Consider the following 23769-nt stretch of genomic DNA (forward strand, 5'->3'; position numbering starts at 1 on the left):
AAAAAAAAAGAGAGAGAGAAAAGAAAAAAGATTTTTTTTTCTTTATTCCTTTTTAACCATTGTACAAAACAGCATTCTGAACAAGTTTTCTTAACTTACAAAGCTGAGAAAAGACAGGATATTGACTCCTGGTACAAATAAATAATTTACAAAACTGGGATGCAACTGAAAAAAAAATCCAGGACAGCTTTTTTTGCTCATTGGAAGTCAGGCCAGATCAATAATCTTCTATAAAGTTGGGTGGAGTTGGTTTTTTTTCTTTTTTCATCTCTTCCCCCACCCCCTGCCCCACCTCTTAAATTTCCAAAGGAGTGATGGCATAAGCTTGTCAGTAACTGTAGAAAACATCTCCAAACCATGTCAAAATAGTAAAGTGCGGCATATTGTATGGACATATTATAGAGGAAGAAAGTGCTGTCGACAGCTTTCATATATCAGAGGTGGGAACGGCTCCAACTATGACTTACTTACACTTAAAGGTTCATAAATACGCCTTTTAAGATATAGATGGCTTTTTAATTTCAGTAGATTTTGGAAAAATGAAGGTGCCAATAAGAAGTAAGCTGACCTTTTATGTATCTCGCAGTAAATCATTTAAGGTTCACTTCAAGTCTAAGAAATATTTCATTGAAGACTCCTGGATTCAGAAGAAATGGATTGGAAGGCGTTTTGTTGGCTTATATGCAAGGAAGGTATCAGACCAGGTTTTTATAGGATGTACTAGCGAGGGAAAAAGGGAGAGGGATGGAAGGGGGGATGCTCCGGTTCACACACATCACAGACAATGTCTGCTGGTCGTGCATGTATATTTGATCACCCCTCTTGAAGCTTTCTTCACTTTAATGGTGGCAGTTTCACAAGGGGAGTACAATTCACCATGAGTTGTCATGGATTTCATTTGCATAATTCAAGAAATGCTCTGTTTATGTGGTCGGCTGCTTCCTTGCACCATCCCGAGATGGGCTTTTTTTCTGGACCATAACTCGAGGAGCATTTCTGTATATATCACCCGATTATATTTGCAGCAATCAAGCCCCATAATTTCCTAAATCCGGTGATGCAATAAATTTCTGCAATCAGATTTATTAAAAACACACACGCAGATGCGGGAGTGTATTTCTAGGGTGAACTCTTTAATCTAACATATGTATGATGAGGCCCAGCACCGTGTTGAAAGACCCCATTTGTCATCACTAATACACATTCATCTTGCACACACAATGAAACACTTTTGCCATTAGATAATGAAATAAAAGTACTATTAACCCACTGCAAATCCTTTTCCCTCTAAGAGACGAAATGCATGGTAATTGTCTTATATCATGTCTCAGAGTCACTAAATCTGCTCAATAGCAGCTCACTAGAGCACCATAAACCTGGCACCCCAAGCTGGGAAGAGTGTCCCTGGCCTATGGATTTCTTTGTAGAAATCCAACAAGGAACTTCTATTTCTGGAGAAATGCCTAACTTCTTTAGAAAATTATGAGACTAGAAGGGAGAAGGTGGAGGCACCGAAGTAGCTTTGAAATAGAGGTGAGGGCCAGGTGCGGTGGCTCATGCCTGTCATCTCAGCACTTTGGGAGGCCAAGAGTTCGAGACCAGCCTGGGCAACATAGTGGCCTCCTCTCTATAAAAAAATAGAACAACAAGCTTGTCGTGGTGGCACTGCACCTACAGTCCCAGCTACTTGGGAGGCTGAGATGGGAGGACTGCTTGAGCTCAGGAGGTCAAGGCTGCAGTGAGCTGTGATGGTGCCACTGCACTCCAGCCTGGGTGACAGACCCTGTCTCTATGTTAGGGGCGGGAGGAGCGGAAACGGGTGCTCTCCAAGGTGCTGAAAGCAATTCTTGCCAAAGCACAGGGTACTCCCACTTGAAGGTACACGGGGGCTTCCAGTTTAAAAGCCCGGTTTTTACCAGGATTAAGCCAGGTGAGGAACAAGGTGTTATGAGCAAAAAGGAGGAATTCTGGTTTAGCATCACTTAAAACTAATCACAGTTTCTAATAAAGAAACTACAACTGATCACAACCAAAATATCCAGTGACAGGAGAGATCAGTGTTTGCAGCAATATACAAAGGTAGACAAAACCCAACTGGTTGGCACGGCCATGTGGACAGAATCTCACTTGGCAGGACAGAAAAAAACTAGAGTGCCATGGTCAATTTGAGTTGCAGCAGCGTACTCTCAGTTCTTTTTAGTTTTTCTCATCTCTCTTGAAGACAAAGATGTGATTTTTACATTGCTGCAGGACAAACAGAACTGGGACATGGGTTTACAGCTCTCCATCTTGGATTATTGTGTGTCTGACACTATGTTCTTTTTTTTTTTTTTTTTTTTTTTCCGAGACAGAGTCTCATTGTCGCCTAGGCTGGAGTGCAGTGGCGAGATCTCGGCTCACTGCAAGCTCCACCTCCCAGGTTCAAGCCATTCTCCTGCCTTAGGCTCCCAAGTAGCTGGGACTACAAGTGCCTGCCACCATGCCCGGCTAATTTTTTGTATTTTCAGTAGAGATGGGGTTTCACCATGTTAGCCAGGATAGTCTCGATCTCCTGACCTCGTGATCCACGCACCTCGGCCTCCCAAAGTGCTGGGATTACTGGCATGAGCTACCGCACCCGGCCGTGTCTGATACTATATTCTTATTGCAGGGACACTGGTGCCTTCCCACAACAAAGCAACCAATATACCTGGTGGGGGTGGACTTTGACTCCTCATTAAAAACATCCAACCCAGGTTCTGAAAGGAAATTGCAGAGCAGGATAAGTCTAACCACCTGATATGTTGTCACAGACAATTATGCCTAACTCCCTCCACCTGCACCTCTCAGGCTGCTGATGGGTGCAAATCTGACAGACAGGATGTCTGCTGTGTCCACACTGCAGAAAGAACCGAGCCAGGGAAGGCAGGGGGACATCACCAGTCCCCTCACTCTGACCCCACCACAAGCCCAGCCCTTGGTATCTTTCCTCGAGCAGATGAAGTCACTGACATCCACGTTCTTCTCAATTTTGCCTCAATCTATGCTTGTCCTTCAACCCTGAATTCTTGCCACAGTTCACTGGTAAACACACTAACACCAATAATAATAATAGTAAATAGTCATAACTACCATTTATGGAAAGCTTACAAGTACCAGGCACTATGCCTAAGTTCCTAACATACATCATCTCATGGAACAAACACATTAATGTGTCTGTATGGTGATTCAAGCAGGGGCTTGGAAATATGTTACAGTCAATTCTAATAACCGAGGTGCGGATTATCTCCTTGGTGGATTATAAAGGCCAATTTTTAATGCCTTTCTCTTCAGTGGGCTTCTGCTCTGCTTCTCCATCAGCTGGGAGGTGTTCGGGGCACTTGTTTTAAATGATATGGATGTGTAAAGTTTCAAGTGTTCAATAAATGTTGTCTTTTTTTTTTTTTTTTTGAGACAGGGTCTCACTCTTGTCACCTAGACTGGAGTGCAGTAGTGCAATCACAGCTCATTGCAGCCTTGACCTCCCAGGCTCAAATGATCTTTCCACCTCAGCCTCCCTAGTAGCTGTGACTATAGGCATGTGCCACCATGCCCAGCTAATTTTTGCATTTTTTGGGGGTAGAGACAGGGTTTCACCATGTTGCCAGGCTGGTCTCAAACTCCTGGGCTCAAGCAATCCACCTGCTGTGGCCTCCCAAAGTGTTGGGATTACAGGTATGAGCCACCATGCCTGGCCTTGGCTGATATTAATCTTATGTTTAGAAAAACTGAGAGCTAAGAAAACACCCCACCAGATCAATGATTTCAAGAATTCTGAATTTCACAGCTCAGTAAAATTCTGCTTTAAAAGAAAGGAAGACTGGTAGAGTATTGCCAAATGTTACTGTATCAAGCAAAGACATTAAAAACCACTCCCTCCCACCCTAAAAGAAAGGATATTTGAGTATCAGCAAAGCAAGAGGGCCAATGACAGCATCGGCACGGGTCTTTCATAATACACACAGCTAAAATTAAAAAGCTCATGGCATTATATCTATTTTGAAGGACTGGAAAAAAATTCTATCACAAACATAAACCAGCACTGGTCTAAAGCTGCGTTTTAGAAAGCATGTCTGAACCACCACACACACAGCTTTGGTAATCCAACAGAAGTCAGGATCTCCTATCCAGCCCCTGCTGGCCCCACCAACCCCCCCAGCCCTGGGGGAGCCATGATTAACACAGCCCCAGACTTTGGGCCAGGCCCAGGCAGGGAGGAGACTCATCTGATTAACCGGCCATCAGCAGCAGACAGACAGCCCGGAGCCCGGCGCAGACCATTCAAATAATGATCATCATAAACAGCCCATTTGCAACTAAAAAGAAATAATTTTAATGAGCCTGAAGCAGATGATAGATGCAGCTGAGGCTCGGGCCAATATGCAGAGAGAAAGGAGGCTGGGGCTGAGCTGCACCCGGGACCGGGCAAGGCAGGAGAAGCGGGGGGCTTGGAGGAAGGGGCTCTTCTGATGGGATCTGCAGCACCCCCTGGAAGTCCCCACATGTATGTGAAGTGATATCTCTGAGAGGGTTTGCCACTGGTGTGCTGAACAGTGTTGGGACTTAGTCCTCCAAGGCACTCAGAACACATGAGCTAGAGGGAATCCTCAAGGTCGCTCAGGTCACTGCTGTCCAAACTTTGACCACTCATGTCCCTCTGTGTGAATTCTGCCATATTGATATAGCATCTAAAATATGATTATTTAATATTTTTCTTCAAAGCGACTCCTATGGTTCTCTTTTTGAAATATGGATCACTTTAAGTTCCATAGTTCAATGTTAAGCTCAGTGAATTAAATTTTTTTTTTTTTTTTTTTTTTTTTTTTTTTTTTTTTTTTTTTTTTTTAGATAGGGTCTTGCTTTGTCTCCCAGGCTGGACTGCAGTGGCATGATCACAGCTCACCGCAGCCTTGACCTCCCAGGCTCAGGTGACCCTCCCACAGCATCCTGGGTAGCTGGGACTACAGGCATGTGCTACCATGCCTGGCTAGTTTTTATTTTTTCTGTAGAGATGGGGGTCTCGCCATGTTGCCCAGGTTGGTCTTGAACTCCTGAACTCAAGCGAAAGCTTAGTGAATGGTTTACACCTGAGTAACCACTACCCAGTTCAAGATGTAGAACATTCACGTTCCTAGTGCCTCTGAAAACTCCCTAGTACTCTCTCCTTGTCAGTACCCCCTAAAAGTAACCATGATTTGGACCTTGACATCATAGACACATTTTTCCTATTCCTGATTTTACCTAATGACTCCTTCCCTTTTTTTTAAACCTAAATAAGTGCATTTGAAAAGGACACTTTCTTGTCACTAGAGAATTGTGTACCATAATCAGATGGTAGCCATTAAAATAAAAGTATAACCAAAAACAAATAATTGCTGCCTGTGTTTGTTATAAAAGGTTAGCAAGTGCTGGAGAGGTGTTAAAGGTAATGCAGTTCCCTGCAGAGACTTTCTGCTTGTTGGAATGAAAAAGGATGGAAGAGATAAGGGAGAACTGTTCTTCAGAACCCAAGTCAATCCCTCCTAACCCTGGCTCTACTGAATGCTTACAATTTCATGTCCCATCAGTGAGATGTGTCCCACACTTCAGTAAACATGAATCATATCTGAGTCTCCCATTTAAAGATGAGAAAATGGAGGCACAGATAGTTTTGGTTACCCAACTACATCACACATGGTTAAGAGGTTGGATTTTCTCAGAGGGGAGGGTGGGTCTTGGCTAGGGAAGGAAAATGGTTGGGGAGGCAAGTCTAGCATTCTCAATTTGTCCGGGTTTCCCCAACCAGGAGGGATTGGGAATCTTACAAGAACACTTAAGTTTTTAAAGAAATTTCACACCTGATCCCAAAATGTGAGCTATATAAAGAGCCTTGGGCTAGAATTTGCGTTCTTATGAGGGGAACACATGTTAAGACACAACCTGAGATCCTGCCTACCTGTGCCCACATTCTTCTCAGTTCCAAGGACACCTCACACTCAGACATATCCCTCTAGGGCCAACTCCAAGAAGAAACCTCCTAAAAAGTGAGTGTTGTGAGCTGGATTTAAGGAAATGAGGACCTCAGCTGTTACTAGGCTTTAAAGAGATCCCATGAAGAGAAACAATCTCTTTATTAATATGTCCCTCCTGGCTTAAAACCTGGCCTAGGACAATCTCCTCACTCCTGGGTGTCCCTGGGTCCCTCCCATTTCCCCCTCTCCTTGTTTCCTTCCCAGCCAGACCAAATTCCGTGCAGAAACCCAAATGCACCAGAATCTTCTGACTCCATGGTTCCACAGTCTCCTTTCCCTCAGCTCGGATGAGCTCATTCTGTCTTTGTGGTTGATCTTACTCAACTCTTTTTGTCTCAGCTTAAGTGTCTCCTCTTCCAGAAAGGCTTCCCAGACATCCCTCAAGTTAGGTATCTGCTTTGAGCCCCCGTTAACTCTTTCTGATATTTGCCACCAGATTTTTTTAAGCCCTAGAACTTTTTCTTCAAATGAAACTTTACACAGAAGTTCCTTATAGGAAATAATAGCTCATAGTCAACAATTCTTGTGTCTATTATTACATATATACTAATACTTATTGAGTGCACTAAGCACTTTATGTACATTATCTCTTGTAAGGATATGTATGTGAAGTGATGGTCAAGATTCCAGGCCAGGCTTCAGAAGCCAAGATGAGCAGTGATTATGACTTCCAATACAGTCACCGATCCCCCAAATCCAAACAGGAGCTCTGCTTTCACCTTACTACAGGGAGATGCAACTGAAGACGCTGGACCCCATCTATCCACCCACTCATCTACCTATCCACTCATCCATCAACGCATTCATGGTCTCTGATGTGCTAGGCATTTGATAAAGGGGATGGCAATGATAAACCAGATATAGCCTGAATCCTCCAAGAGCTCAGAAACCAAAACAGACAAGCTTGGGTATAAGTAATTTTGGTGAAAGGTGACAAAGGCCATCATGCAGAGACATTATTTTTAGGGCAGGCTTGGAGAACAGTGAAACCCTAACATGTCTTTTGTATTGCCTTTGGGTGGGTATGGAAACTGATCAGGCAAAGAAGAGGCAGAGCTTTAATCTACCTCTTCTAATTAAATCATAGTGTGGTCCCAACTTGGGCAGGGGCTGCCAGTAACCACTGAAGTGCTAACGAGGCTGGAAGCCCTTTATGCAACATCCATCCAACTACCAAACCACCATCCATTTATCCACTCATCCAATCATACATCTATCTACCCAACCATCCATTTTCATCCAGTCATATATCTATCTACCCAACTAACCATTCATTTATCCATTCATCCAGTCATACATCTACCCATCCAACCACCATCCATTTATCCATTCATCCAATCCTACATCTATCTACCCAACCAACCATCCATTTATTCATTCATCCAGGTCAGTACATCTACCCATCCAACCAACCATCCCCTTTATCCATTCATCTAATCATACATCTACCCACCCAAGCCAAGCCATCCATTTATCCAACAGATTGGCCAACAGTGTCATCATCTAGAAAAGGATCATCGCATTCATCTATTCATGGCCAACGCTGATCTTGTCCAGGAATTCCAAGCAGTCATCCATCTGTTATCTAACTCTATCCAATCATCCATTCCAACCAATCACTGGCCCAATTCTGTGTCAGGCACAGTGCTAGGTACTGGTATATAGAAACCAACCAACACAGTCCCTGTCCTTGAGGAGTTCACAGTACAGTGTGGTAGACAGAGAGAGCCATTCTAATGCTATGTGCCAACATACACTATGAGAAGTACAAAAACAGTATGACAGGAACACAGAGAGCAAGGTGACTTACTGTGATTGGAAAAAAGAGTTGCCAAGATAGGAACATCTGACGTGGTCTGGAAGGATGAAGAATTTGTCAGATAAAGAAGCCAAGCAACCCAGGCAGAGGAAATGGGAATGCTGCAAAAGCCCTTACTTTTTTTTTTGAGATGGGGTTTTGCTTTGTAGTCCAGCCTGGCATGCAGCGGCACAATCCTGGCTCATTGCAACTTCAACCTCCCATGCCCAAGCAATGCTCCCTTCTCAGCCTCCCAAGTAGCTGGGGCCACGGGTGCAAACCACCACACCCAGCTAATTTATTTTTTGTAAAGACAGGGCCTTGTTATGTTGCTCAGGCTGGCCTCAAACTGCTAGGCTCAAGCAATCCTTCTGCCTTGGCCTCCCAGACTGCTTGGATTACAGGCGTGCACCAACTACACTTGGCCTGGTCTTCCTGTTCTTGTCTTGAGTTTTCTTCTCCTTAACACGTACGACTACCAAACACACTGTGTATTTTACTTCTTTACTAAAATGAAAGCTCCATGAGAACAAGATATCTTCAGTGCCTAGAACAGTTTCTGATACACAGCAGGCATTCTAGAAATGTTTATTGGTTCAATGAATGAGCGAATGCTATGTGTCAAGGTCAGAGACCTCTAAAGAGCCCAGTCTGTCTGGGAAACAGTGACACGGTTCAGAGACCACTGACTTGGGTTCAAATGCTGGCTTTGATGCCTCACTAGCATTGTGACCTTGGACAGGTGACTCAGCCTCCGTTTCTGTGTCTATAAAATGGGGATAAGAATTCGTGTCCATAGGGTTATTGTCAGGACCCTCCCTTGAGAACCAGACTGTAAGCAGGTCAAGTGCTTGGCTTGATGTCTAGGGTCTTCAGAGTGTTGACAACCACCAATGGCATGCAGTCCCTCAAGGGTGGGGGCTGTGTGCATGACTGGGTGATACAGCTCTTGTTCACAGCTATCTAGGGGTTCTAGTTCAACGCCTGGTGCACAGTGGGCATTCAATAAACATTTGTGGAATGACTATTAGTGGAATAAGTATGAGAAGCCCCTTGTGGCAGGGGGATGGAGGGACAACTTTGTGGGAGCAAATGTCCCATTCTGCATCTTGGGCCCATGGAGGTCTTCAGGATTTTGCTATCAGAGTTGCTGGCAAACACTGAGGAGGGCTTCAGGGGATGTTCAGAGCAAAGGAACTTGTTCTATCTGCTGTGGGGTAGGTTGGGAGTGTCGCTTTCAGAGGGGCCTCAGAGGGCTAGCTCTGGGAGGGGGCTGGGGGATGACCCAGGACGGAGGGCACCTGCTGGCCTGCCATGAGTGAGGAGACAAGACAAGACGGATGGCTCTGCAGCCCGCCGAGATGGATAACTGAGCCGCGGCTGGGAGACAGCCCGGGTTACCAGAGCCATCCATCACTCCCTGCACTGTATGTAAATTCAGATGCCAAGATGTATTAGGCCAATTATCCGAGGCCAGGGCAAGGGGTGGTGCCTACGAGAAACAAAGTTCCCAGACAAGCTGGCTTCCCCACGTTCTATCAGCTGGGCTAGGGTGATGGACAGTTCACATTCAGATCAAAGAGCCAAACCTCAGGCCCAGGTGTGAGCCAAGAGACTGCCAACAACTTCTTAGAAAACTCCCAGTGCTGTGAGAACAGCAGGATAACAACTGCCCCACAGAGGGCTGGCTATCGACTAGGTCCACAATGCCCAGCACTACAAAAGTTCATCTCTCTCTCCCATTCACTGCATTTGGAGTGCAGTGGATTCTCTAGAAACATCTGTTGAGGGAGCCAATGAAGGGTCTTAGGATGCAGGTGTCATTGGATGCACGGTACCTGCAGAGAAACAAAGCCACTCGCTCCACATCACATGGTGAGGAAGTGTCATCATGGGGACCCGAACCTGTAACTTTCTGATTTTCCTCTGGGTTGTTTCCCTGGAGGGCGACCTTTCCCTAAACTGTCTCTACAAGGTCTGCCGTAGCCTGAAGACCAGGAGCATGACCAGGCCTAGTCCATCTGTCTGTCCATCCACCCGTCCATCTGTCCACTCAATAACTACTTTTTATGTGCCTACAGTGTTACCAGGGACAAGACAGACCCAGGTCCTGCCCACATGGAGCATGTGGTTACATGGGGAGCACACAGGCAATTACAACTCTGGGACATCAGGCCCACCTGGCAGTTCCATAGCTCAGGCTTCCAGAAAGCCCAGGCAGCGGTAGGTTTTAGTTTGAGGCAGGCCAAGAGCCAGTATTTGGCAGGCAGACTGGGTTCAGGTCCCAACCTTCTTGCTTGTCAGCTCCGTGAGCTTGGGCAGACCTGTGCCTCTATGCATCTAGGACTCTCACTGCTGCAAACCGCAGTCAGGGCATCACCTCTCTCTGGGGACCGGCAGGACAACAGGCTGGTGGATTGCCGGGGTTCCAGGCTATGGGAGGTGCCTGGGAAGGGCTGGATGCTCTGGGCCAAGGCTGGCACTTGGGCTGGGGCTGCCACCAGCCCTGAGGCCCTGGGAGTTGGGAGGCAGCAGGTGCTTTGCCTGCCCTAGGTATCAGGCTGATGTAATTGGCAAATCTTGTCAGCCTGATCTAACAATTTCTCCTCCTCTCTACTGTGGCCACCCTAGGCCAGGCCACTGTCATCGCCTGCCTGGGTGACTGCAGGAGCCTCCTCACTGGGCTCTCTACCGCCACTTTCACCCTCCTACGGCCCCTTCCCCATTTGGCGGCCACAGGGATCCCATTAAACCTAACTCATATCCTGTTCCTCCTCTGCTCAAAACCCTTCTATGGCTCCCATTTGAGTCTGAGTCAAGGTCCCATATGATTCGTGTTGGGCTTCACTTCCTTGCACACCCTCCGGCCCACTCTGCTCCAGGCACATGGGGTCCTTCCTGACTTTTTTCTTTCTTTCTTTTTTTTTTTTTTGATAGAGGGTCTTGCTTTGTCACCCAGGCTGTAGTACAGTGGCACAATCACAGCTCACTGCAGCCTCAACCTTCTGGGTTCAAGCGATCCTCCCACCTCAGCCTTCTGAATAGCTAGGACTATTGGCATGCACCACCACATGCAACTAATTTTTTTTTTTTTTTTTTTTTTTGTAGGCACAAGGTCTCACTAAGTTGCCCAGGCTGGTCTTGAACTCCTGGGCTCAAGTGATTTTCCTGGCTCAGCCTCCTGAAGTGCAGGGATTACAGGAGTCCACTACCACACCTGGCCCTTACTGATTCTTTTTTCTTTTCTTTTTTTTTGAGACAGAGTCTCATTCTGTCGCCCAGGCTGGAGTGCAGTGGCACGATCTTGGCTCACTTCAACCTCCGCTTCTTGGGTTCAAGTGATTCTCCTGCCTCAGCCTCCTGAGTAGCTAGGATTACAGGCATGTGCCGCCATGCCCAGTTAATTTTTATATTTTTAGTAGAGATGGGGTTTTACCACATTGGCCAGGCTGGTCTCCAACTCCTGACTTCATGTGATCCACCCACCTTGGATCCCAAAGTGCTGGGATTATAGGTGTGAACCACGGCGCCCAGCCCTTACTGATTCTTGAACACATCGAGCACGTTTCTGCTTCGGAGCCTTTGCACTGGCTGCTCCCTTTCCTCACCTACTCGGAGGCTCGACTCTTACACCACCTTCTCCCAGAAGCCTGTCCTGCTGTCCTATTTAAAACAGTAAGCACCTCCTCTCTACCTCAGCTGCCCTCTGCTTATTTTTCTCCCAAGCCCTTGTCGTTGACACATTTATGTAGTCGCTTCTCCATTTGTTTATTGCCTGTTTCCCCTGCCCGCCTCCCACCCCCTCCAATGTCAGCTCCACAAGGACAAGGACTTTGTTTGGGTCACTGCTGTGTCCTGATGCTTGGCACATATTAGGTGCTCAATACTTTGAATGAATGAATGAATGAACAAATGAACAGATGAAAGACTGGCTAACTGTGGGTCCCCAACCCCACCCGTCACCCCCATCAGTCCCCCACCACAAGCATCAGGCAGAAAAGCAAGCCTGCTCCTGTGCAGGCAGGACCTGGAGGTGGCTGTCCTTGAGAGAGGATGCCAATCAAACACCTAATTATCTCGCCGGCAAGTCCCGAAAACCAGAGCCACATCCGATCACTTCCTCCTGCCCTTGATTGCTGATTTATATTCCGAGTTCTCGGAATTTAAAACCTCGCGGGCACCAGGAAAACAAAATAGCCCCCACTCTGATAGGTGTCAGGTGAGGGGCTGGGGACCCCCTGTGCCCCTCTTAGGGCTGACAAGTCTGGTCCAACTGGGTGAGAGGCCAGAGAATGCTTCCCCTGGCAAAATGGGGTGGGGAAAGGGATCCCATCAAATGATCATTCACTCATTCATTTGTCAATAAATGTTTACTGAGCACCTACTACATGCCAGGCTTTTGCTAGGAGCCACAGTGGCGATGATTCACAACACAGAAGCCGAGCGCCTACTGCATGAGGGCACTTCTAACGCCTTGGCCCACTGCATCTTCTGGGAGGTCTGTGTTCCTGATAGCCCCTTTTACAGCTGGGAAAATGAGTCCCTGAGAGATCATGTCACTGCCTCAAGGTCACAATCAGGCAAAAGCAGAGCTGGGCTCTGAACTCTGGTCCACTCTTCTCCAAACCACTGCATCCACTCTGAAGTCTGCCACTTTGAACATCTTTTCTCTAACTCATTTCTTGAAGCAGCCTCTTTTCAAGGTTGGGAGCATCTGGGGGTGGGAAGGTCTGTGGGAAACTCAGGAAGCTCTGGAAAAATTCTCTGGCATGCAGGGTTGAGAAGGTGCCAGGTAGGGAAGCATTTATTAAGTGCCCATTGTAGGCTGGGTGGGGTTCTGAGAACCTCGTGCTCTGGGGAGGACTGGGGAGGACTGTCACATAAACAAGCAGGTGTCCCAAGAAAAGCACACTAGGAGAGAGCTGAGCCTGAGGGCATGTGGGGCCTGGGGGAAGGCACTGGAGGAGGAGGGAGCCGTGGGCATGTGTGGGGCTGGAACCCCCAGGATGTTGGGGAATGGGTGACCATCTGGATGTATCTTACGGCCTCGTGGGGATTAGGTTGGAAAGTTGTGGGACCAAGGCAAGAAGTGATTGGGAGCCAGGGGGGTTGGCTGAGCAGACGTGCCACTCCCACCTCCAGGCAGCTGCAGGGAACCGTGCTGACAGGAGACAGAGCCTAGAGGCTGGCAGAGCAGACACACCATCCCCTGCTACCAGCAGAGAGGAAGGTGGATGGGGACATCAGGCAGGAGACAGCGGTGATGGATTTCAGGGACTGGCAAGGAGAAGCCCCGGCCAGGGAGGTTGAAGGTGAGATTGAGAGGGGAGGCCCTCAAACGTGGGGCAGCCGGGGTGGTCACAAGCCACTTTAGCCCAGGGGCTACACGGTCTTGTCCCCTGCCTGCTGTTGACTTTGCAGAGTGCCTGACCTCCCCCTGCCCCACCATTGTTTAAATGAGAGCAAGGATGCCTTGAGGGTTTATGGAGAGGCCCAGCAGAAACCAGTAGATGCAATTTCTTCCTAAACAAATGGGAAGCATCGCTGCTAATATAAATGCCCCCGCGGAGTCTAGTTTGTAAGCATGAAGATGGAAGCATTTATGAAGAAAAAAATTTTGTAGGGCTGATAAGGAGGAAGAGAGAATCAGAGGTCGAACTAAATGTTCCTGCCTCCCCCAATTCTGCTGGAGTTCCTAACTCCTGGGGACACCCCAAATTTGGCTACATCCTACACGTACATCATGGCTATTCTTTTGGGGTCAGAAGACACTGATCCAAGTGACGACACCTCTGGGAGGGAGGCCTGGATTGAATGGCGGCTGGCCAGGCAGGGTTACCCGAGAGTCTGCCATGAGGCTCCTGCTTCCCAGATCACCCCACGACAGAAGCCCCTGTCCTAGCCTCCCCCCAGCACTCCATAAACAGTGTCCAAGTAGCTGTTCCCTGTCCCGGGTGTATTTCACATCAAGCTGTACGGGGTCCTGAGATACAGTTCTTGCCACTTCCAGAAAGGAAAGAATGGGGGAGGGAGAGAAAGAAAAACACAACTTAAAAAACAAAATCCCTTTTATCTTTCTACATTTTATTAAAGTGTTTATTACCAACATGAATGTGAAATGCCTATCCAGCTGACTTTAATTACCTGAAGCTGCACCTGAGACCCCCAACTGCCTCCCCTGTAAGTAAAGGCATGGCCAGGGATGGCTACATAGGGCAGGTGCAGACCCTACTGTGGGAGAGTTCAAAGACACGGCTTGGATCCTTGCTGCAAGAGGGGGTGTCCTCTCCTCTCCCCAAACCATAAAAAGCCATTTCCCAAAACAACACAGGCAAAACCTTTCTCTCCAAATGCTCTCTCCCCCGTAACCCAAGGAGACTTTTATCTCTGTTCACCTCCCCTCCTGATTCTAACAGTACAGTAATGCATGTTCACCTGTGAAAAACTGAAGAGCAGGGTACCACGCAGCATGCAAACAGAGTGCTGTAGAAATGAGCCTTCCTGCAGGCTTTTTTCTCTGTGACTGTAGACGGACACACAGACACACAAGACATAAATACACACGGACACATAAATGGACACACAGACAAATACATACACACAGACATGCAGAGATCCATACATGTAAGACAGAAACACACGTACATAGATACAGAGACACAGGGACACATAGAGACACATACCACAGACAGACATGTTCACATGGAGACACACACATACACAGATGCACCCAGACGTCTGTGCAGAATTGAGTTCTTACTCTATCGACTAAGAGAAAACCTGAGCATGACAGACTGGCCTGCCCTAGACCAGGGCCTGTGGATCCTTGACCTTCTCTCTGCCCATCTCATTTCCCTTCTTTCTGCACAGCCTAAAGAGGCCTAGGATGCAGGGCACACACATTCCCAGATTAGGAGTGTGGGCTGGGTTCAAATCCTGTCTTTGGTGCTCTCCAGCCAGGAAATTCTAACACCCGAATCTGTTTCCTAATCTGCATAATGGGGATAATCTTTGTGGGCATCATTTCAGCTAGAGAGATGGGGCTGGACACCACACTGAGCTGCCCAGAGTAGTACTGAAGTGCAGAATGCAGATTGCAGCATGAGGAAGGCTCGAGTTCGAATCCTGCTTGCTGCTCTTGCTAGCTCTAACCCCAGGGCAAGTCAGCGCTCCTCTCCGAGCTTCAGTGTCCTCACTTGTACCACCAGAATAATAGTGATGTTGAACAAATCCCAGCCACGTCTCTTCAATCCCGCCAATGTCCAGAAATAATACCCACCCCCACTGCCGCCTTTGTCCAAGCTGCCACCCTCCCCTGCCTGGATTATTTCCGAGGCCTCCTCCCTTTTCTCTCCGCACCCACCCTTGCCTGCATTTTCCACATGGCGGATGGAGTGAGTCGCTCAAAATGTGAATCACATCTTCTCTTTCCTTGGCTTGAAACTTGTCCATATTTTTGCCATGGTCTTAGATTGAAATCAGACTTCTCGCTGGGCCTAGAGGGCCAGGCCTCTGCTCACAGCTTCCTATACCTTGGGGGGAGGGCCCTCTCTCCCCAACTCTATGCACTCCAGCTACACCCCCGCTGCTCCTGGGCCTCCAATGAGCCAGCCTCTTTCCCACCTCAGGGTATTTGCATGTGCAGTACCTGCTGCCTGCAATCCCTCCCCATCCCCCCAATGCTGCCACCTTCTCAGCAGGGCCCTCCCTGGCCCCACTGGCACCCCGCCTCTAAAGCAGATCCACTTTCTCCTTCCTCCTTTTCCACAGAGCATTCATCATCACTTGCAAAGATACAGTTATCTGCATATTTAATTGTCAGCCTCCTTCCCAGGACTAAAGCTCTGGGAGGGCAGGGACTCTTGTCTGTTTTGTTCACCTCCATAGCTGCAGCATCTAGGCCAGGACCTGGTCCAAGCCCAATAGACACTGTTCTATTTTTTTTTTTTTTTTTTTTTTTTTTTTTGAGACAGGGTCTCACTCTGTCCCTTAGGCTGGAGTGCAGTGGCGCAATCTCAGCTCACTGCAACCTCCTCTTCCCAGGTTCAAGCGATTCTCCTGCCTCAGCCTCCCAAGTAGCTAGGATTACAGGTGCTCACCACCACACCCGGCTAATTTTTGTATTATAGTAGAGAGAGGGTTTTGCCATGTTAGCCAGGCTGGTCTCAAACTCCTGAACTCAAGTGATCTATCCACCTCGGCCTCCCAAAGTGCTGGGATTACAGGCATAAGCCACCGCACCCAGACTTAATAGACAATTTTTAAATGAATATTCACCTCACCAAGTTTCTCTGCTCACTGAATGACAATAATGAGTATGAAAAGATTTTGATAACTACAGAATGTTTCACATAAATAAAACAAAAAATTATGATTCTGGAAGAATAGAAATATCTCACTTTAGGGTCCAGGGTTGGAAAGGAGATAACAAAATAGCAGCAGGAAAGGGAAGAAAGAAGTGAGGGTAGCAGGAAATTCCAGATGAAAGGGATGAAACCACTGGGTTCCCCCAAACAGGCTTGAGTGGGGGCGCTGCTGTGGGAAAAGTTAGCACATCCTGATGTTTCAGGGCCTGGGAAAATTACCTGAACGTAAGCCCGTGCACATTTTGGGGCTATATTATTTCACTGTGTGAACCTCACCTGTGGCTCCCTGGTGGTGGGAGGTGGATCTGACCTGGCCAAGCCTCACCCATTCTACACCCGCCTTGGGTGACCTTAGACTGGCTTGAGCCACAGCCATACTCCAGCTGGATTAAGCCATTTAAGGACAGGCAAGCTGTCTCTGCCCTCACACAAGACAGGCCACCGCTGGCATTGAATCCAGTGCTATTTTTCAAACCACATTTCTGAAGGAGGGTGTTGTTCTCTCCAGGAACCCTCAAGATGCCTACACACTGCTTGCCAACAAGCCAGTAGCATGTACTCACTTATTCATTCAACAAACATGTAAGGAGCGTCCCCTCTGTGCCAGGCACGGTTCCAGGCACTGGGGATCCAACAGCAGCCACTGTAAAGTCCCTACCTGTGTGATGCTGACAGTCTAACATCTCAGCTTTCACGGATGAGGATGTGGGAGTCTGGGTTGACATGACATTTATCCAGTCCTGGGGACCAGGCAGAATAGCACCAACAATAAAGATAACAATAACAGAAGCTGATCCTTTCCCACACTGACTAAGTGGTAGGCACTGAGCTAGGGGATTTAGAGGAATTATTCTCTGAGCTTCACAACAGTCCTTCGAGAGAGATATTAGTACTCCCATTTTGCAGATGAGAAAACTGAGGCTAGGAGGGAATAGGTCAGTTTCCCCAGGTCTCAGGTTTGGGAAGCAACAGGGCTAGGATTTGAACCTGGGTCCTCCTAGCTCCAGAGCCCGTCCACTCTCTTTTAGTGACTCTACAAGATACCCCAATCTAAATCCCTTCTTCTCTGAGTCACTGAGCACCATCTAGACACAATATTCCTGTACATACAGCCCCTAGCCCCTGAGCCCCACGCCTATTCCAGCTATCTGTAATTAAAAGGTTTGAACTCTGGTCAATCCTCTGAAAGATTCAAGGACCTAGAGCATACTGAGCAGTGATCCTGAACTTTTAGAACTGCACTGTCCAATACAGTAGCCACTAACCTCCTGTAGTTATTGAAATTTAGTACCTCTACATTAATTTAAATGAAATGCAATCACACATTCAGTTCCTCAGTTGCACAAGCCATAGTTCACGTGCTCAGTAACCACAAAGGGTAGTGGCTACCATACAGGATGGTTCAGATATATATAATCTACATGTTCTACGGGACAGTGCTGCTTTAGAACACCTAAGGATGTGTGATTTTGTTGCATGCCCCCCACCTGTCCTTCATTTCTTCAAGCTCCAATAGCTCCCAGAATTCCCAGCCCAAATTCTCATTGAAACCAGGGCCCAAAAATGCACCCTCAAATATCAACAAAGACAATACTAAGCCCAGATACTGCTGGTGGGAATGCAACATGGTACAGCCACTTCAGAAAAACAGTTTTGCAATGTCTTAATAAGTTAGACATAAATTTGTCTTATGACCCAGCAATTCCACTCCTCTACCCAAGAGAACTGAAAACATGTGTTCAAAGATCTGCGTGCAAACTTTCACAGCAGCGCTATTCACAACAGCCAAAACATACAAACAACCCACATGCCCATCAATTGATGAATGGATACAACGTGGTCTATCCATACAATGGAATATTATTTAGCAATCAAGAGAACAAAATACTCATACACGTTACAACACGGGCAAACCTTGGAAACATTATACCTAATGTAAGAAGCTGATACAAAGACTAATTGTATAATCCCATTTATATGAAGTGACCAGAAAAGGCAAATCCATGGACACAGCAAACAGATTTGTGATTTCCTGGGGCTGGGAGGGAGATCAGACAGTGACTGGAAAAGGACCCAAAAGATCTTTTTTGGGGTGACGGAAATGTTTTAAAATTGGATGTGGTGATGGTTGTACAACTCCATAAATATATGAACCAATTGTGTTGTACGTGTATAATAGGTGAATTTCATGGCATATCAATTATATCTCAAGAAAGCTGCTGGAAAAAACTCAAAACAAAGAAATGAGGAGGTAAGGGAAGCTAGGCTTAGCAGCCACTCCTCATATTCATAAGGCTCATGCTGGCTTTGAGAGCCTTGTCTTTGCATTGGTCCATCAAGATTATAACAAACATTATAGACAAGTCCTTGGTGTCGGGCTCTGTGTCCACTGTTTTAGCTATGGTGATTACCAGCATCCCCATGTCACAGATGGCTGTCCCAAGGGCTCAGGGAAGGCGCTTCCCCAGCTCAAGGACAGAGCATGGTAGGATCAGGGTTCCAACCCATGTCTGTCAGTCCACAAGATGCTCCATCCAGTTCTCCCAGTGATGTTGGCAGAAGCTTGCAAGAACCAATTTCATTCTGTGCTCTTGAAATCTTACACCAGGGCTGGTGCCCAGTGATACCCCACTAGCCAGGACCCATGGGGTCAGTTTCAGATGATTTCTATTCTAAAACAATGTTTTGTGTTTCTTTTTTTTTTCCCTAGGGGGTTTATAAACTCTGTCTTTTCCATATCAGGTTGAAACTTAAAATACAGGTTGTCAGCCAACATACCAGCATTTTTCTAAAATAACCCAAATTGGCTAAGCCATTTTTAAGCGATGGAACGTCAGGGGAGGGAAAGAAAGGTGTGTTGGGGCAGGAAAGGGAGGGAGGGATTTTAAAAGTGGTTTCACATGCTCGTTTTTGAACGGCTTCAAACAAAATACAGAAAAGGCCTTGTCTGAATGAGAGGAACGGGGACCAGTGACTGCAGGTGCTGGCTGGCCACCGGGCTGTTTGTGGCTTCTCTGGTGCACTTCGGGCCTCAGATCTCCTGCTTAAGGGATGGGAGTTTGACACCCCTCCATGTGGGTCTCCAGAACATCTCCCGTAGGGGTGGGGAGAGGGAGATGGGAGTGCACAGAGAGCAGGACTTTCTTCTGATGGCCACTGGGTGGTACAGGAGCTGGATGGCTGGGGGTCCCCAGATAGACACAACCAAGGCTGGAGTTTGCTGCCTCACTCAGGCAAGACCACCCAGGCTCTGGGGTTCCTCACAAACTGGATCTGTTCATTTAATCAGCCTCTTATCTGAAGACATGCTCATTCAAATATGCTTTAAGCACCTACTGTGTGATGGGCACTGGGTACATCAGGGACCGAGGTGACCTGTTCCCAGCTGACCTCCTGGGGCTTACAGGTGAGGGCAGGGGCCCAGGAGCTGATGCCCTGGAATGACTGGGTGGGGTGGGGCCGTGGCAAAGGAAAGACCAGCGTCCGTGCTACAGGAGGCTGCAACGCTCAGCTCTGGCCAATTGCTGCTGCATGGAACTGCGGGCCCAGCAGGGTCTGGGGTCTAGTTCTCCAGAAAGGCCCCAAATCCAGATTTTTGATGTGAAAATCTCCTGAACTGTAATCACTGGCAACAAGTTCAGACAAAAATTTTAACAATGCAGTTTGTGCCAAACAAAACAGATTTACTGGGGACTTGGACCCTGGCCTGCCAGTTTGCAAACTCGGGTCTAGCCTGTTAATTATGCAGGATGGAGATAATAATAATAATAATGACGGCTTCCATTTATTTTGTGCTTATCACGTATGTGGCCCTGTGCTACAAGAACCCCAGGACAGGGGGTGCTGTTATTATTCCTTTATTACTGATGAGCACCGCTGAGGCACAGAGAGGTTAAGTCACTTGCCTAAGGTCACACAGCTGAGGGGGCAGAGCTGGATTCAAGCCAAGGACTCTGGCTCTAGAGATTCGCTTTAGCTGCAAGGCGATTGCAAGCCAGGTGACCGCTGGTGTGATATGTTCATGTTGTCCTGTGAGATCAAAGACCCCACAGGAATGTGGGGGTCCTTAACACTGTCCAGCTGAGTCACCCCTGCCTTTTGTAAACCTATCACCCAGCAAGGCTGCGGAGGAGCCCAAGGCTGAGTGGCCTCCAGAATGTTGGTTTCCTTCACTGTCTGCTCCATCCTGGGACAGACTGTCCCTGTCCCAGCCGGCCCTAGAGGGTCTTCAGGAGAATCTGTACTGATTTTCCCAGAGGGGCACCTGTCTGCCCATGCCTTCTGCCCACCGCAGTCGGCTTCCCCCGACCTTGACATCTCATCAGGAGGCAGAGGCCAAGCTCATGGCAGGGCTGCCCACTCCAGCCAGTGACAGGTCCCCAGGCCCGGCTGGCAGCCCCCACACCCCCCACACCTCCAGCGCCTTCGTTCCTGGATCCCAAACAAGGGGCCTGTTCACAGCAGAACACTCATTACCATTTCCATCCGTCTTTATCCAGCAGATGTGCGGCCGGCGTTACAATTACAATAGCGGGGGAGAAAATAGAAAGAAATTTCGGAATTTGTTCCCCAAAGATATTCAAATTAGTTAATCAAGGGGCTTATTATTGCTTCTTGTCTCCCCCCCAACAGCTATCCATGAGGATAATTGATCAGCTGCTAATAACTGATTACACTTCACAAGTGTCTTCTTATGCCCATTACCAGCGTGTTTAAAGACATTTTGTAAAGTTCTAATTATTTCAAATTGTTTTGCTGTAGAAAACACCTCAGAACAGTCAGCCGCCGGCTGTGCCGGGGATGCTTGTGCCAGGTCAGAGGGTATTTGGAGGGACTGATCAGGGCTATCGGGCGCAGTCAGGCAGGTGGGATTTGGGTAATTCCATGTCTCTCTCTCTCCTGGACTCCTGAGTTGCTCTTCCCTCCCTTGAATCCATTTCTGCCACCCTGACCACCATCCCTTAAAGCCAAGCCGGGTCCAAACGCCCTGGCTCACACTCCATTCACTCTTTCCTTCACCCAACTCATTCATTTGTTCACTGAACACAGCAGCTCTCAAAACTTTTGGGTCTCGGGACCCTTTTATGAGCTTAAAAATGATGGAGGAACCCAAAGGGCTTTGTCCGGGTAGGTCACAGTAATCGATAGCCATCATATTCAAAATTAAAACCGAGAAATGTTTAAAGCGCAAGGATACACAAACACACTCTATTAGCCATAGGAACGATGATGTCATCACACTTTGGGTAGCTTCTGGAAAATTGCACTATGTGTTTGTGAAAGAATATGAGTAAAAAGAGCAAGTAGCAGCTTAGTATTGTTATGAAAGTAATTTGATCTTGCAAACCCCAAGGAAAAGGCCTTGGGACATCTGGGGGTCACTGACCCACACCCTGAGAGCTGCTGACTTAACCGGGACTTAGGGATCCTTCTCTGTGTCAGACCCTGGGTGGGCTGTGATGATGAATTGGACAGACAAGTTCTCCTTTCCTAGGGTTCCTGGTGGGGGAAGAGAGCAGCCAGCAGGGGTTACTAGCAGCCTCACCTGATGAAGATCTAGTGAATGCAGGAAAAAGGCGTGAGCTGGAAGGCGGGTTATGTGGTTCTGGGGGAAAAGAAAGAGCTGGAGGAGTAGGGCTGGGTTCAAATCTCCTCAGCCATTAGGGTGCAGTGGCTCACGCCTGTAATCCCAGCACTTTGAGAGGCTGAGGCAGAAGGATCACTTGAGGTCAGGAGTTCGAGACCAGCCTGGCCAACATGGTGAAATCCTATCTCTACTTAAAATATAAAAAATCAGCTGGGCATGGTGGTGTGTGCTTGCAGTCCTAGCTACTCAGGAGGCTGAGACAGGAGAATCACTTGAACCCAGAAGGCAGGGGTTGTAGTAAGCCAAGATTGCACCACTGCACTCCAGCCTGGGTGACTGAGTGAGACTCCATCTCCAATACTACTACTGCTACTACTACTAATAATAATCCCCTCAGCCACCTTCTCACTGCAGAACCTAGGGCTTTGCACATGTGGGCCTCTGTTGCTGGTGGTAACAGGGTGTTAGTAAGACCAAGATAAGGTGCTTAATAAAAAGCCCCCATCATTAAACTGGTATGCAGTAAGTGCTCAATAAATACCCTCCCTTATAAGCATCAAGAGAGACTGGCTCCTGCTCCCCACAACCTGAAGGCCAACCATCCATCCCACTGGCTAGCTCAGGGCACCCGTACCAGTGCCAGGGGTCAGGGAGGTGCCCCGAAGGAAGTGGGGTGACACTGGACTCTGGGCATGAACAAAGTGGGGGGTCCCCAGGTGGAGAACAGGAAAGCACACTCCGGGCAGGAGGAACAGCAGGTCCAAAGGCCTGGAGGTGGGAGAAGGCACGGTGGATATCAGCAGGTATGAGATGGGAGATGGCAGGTGGAGAGAGCCTGGGCATAGGCAGACCAGTCATAAGAATAATAGTGGCAGGGCTGGGTGGTGGCTCACGCCTGTAATCCCAGCACTTTGGGAGGCCAAGTGGGCCGATCACTGGAGGTCAGGTTCTGCAGCCTGGCCAACATGGTGAAACCCTGTCTCTACTAAAAATACAAAAATTAACTGGCGTGGTGGCGTGCGCCTGTAATTCCAGCTACTCCGGAGGCTGAGGCAGGAGAATCACTTGAATGCAGGAGGCAGAGGTTGCAGTGAGCCGAGATCACGCTACTGCACTCCAGCCTGGGTGACAGAGCAAGACTCTGTCTCAGAAAAAATAAATAATAAAAAAATAAGAACAATAATAGTGGTAGACGGCCACACAATGACCCCTGCGGGCCAGGCACGTTCTTAGCACTTTACCCACGAGACTTCATTTCACCCCCTCTGCATCTCTACCATTATCCCCATTTTATACATGGGGAAACTGAGTACCACCATTATCCCCATTTTATACATGGGGAAACTGAGGCTCAGACAGGTTAGCACTTGCCTGGTACACAAGACCTGTGAGTGGCATAGCTGCAGATCCAGCCCCTGCAGGGAGGCTCTGGAGGCTCCAAGTTTTGCCCCTCCACTGTTTGTCCTCAAGGGATACCAGGGGGTGGGGTCCCACGGGAAGCCGGACAGCAGGACCCTCCTGGCGTGCTGGATCTGCGAGCAGGTTGGCTGTGCTCAGTTGCACGGGAAGCCGGACAGCAGGACCCTCCCGGTGTGCTGGATGTGCGAGCAGGTTGACTGTGCTCAGCTGCTGGGTCCGGAGTGAAGGCAGCTGGAGACCAGCATTGAACAGGAGGTGAGTGTGAGGAGGGTCCTTGGAGGGTGTCAGTTTCATGGCAGGAGTCAACGCACACAGATTAAAAGCCGGGGCATTCAGCTTTGAGGATAGCAGCAGGCCCAACAGGGAGGGATCTTCACCAATCGAGAACGAAATCACTCTTGCACAAGCTACACATGGAGGCAGATGCCCACCTGCCTCTCTTTTGCCTTTGCTCCTCGCATCTGGAACCAACCACCTTCAGGTGTGTCTCTGTAAAGCCACAAAGGGTCTGTTGATCAGCTAAAAATGCCAGGCATCTCTCTGGATGTTCAGGAAAGATTAACTCATCTC

At 48.0% G+C, this 23769-nt stretch overlaps 1 protein-coding gene across 1 annotated transcript in view; it reads right to left on the reverse strand.

Moving 5' to 3' along the window:
* The window catches only part of CUX2 (cut like homeobox 2), a gene marked incomplete at its 5' end in the record, with an annotated part of 322096 nt that overhangs the window by 139416 nt on the left and 158911 nt on the right, over nt 1–23769 (reverse strand). The gene's annotated exons all lie outside the window — the stretch shown is intronic.

Source organism: Rhinopithecus bieti, unplaced genomic scaffold, assembly GCF_001698545.2.
Source record: "Rhinopithecus bieti isolate Rb0 unplaced genomic scaffold, ASM169854v2 scaffold_947, whole genome shotgun sequence".
NCBI classification, from domain to species: Eukaryota; Metazoa; Chordata; class Mammalia; order Primates; family Cercopithecidae; genus Rhinopithecus; species Rhinopithecus bieti.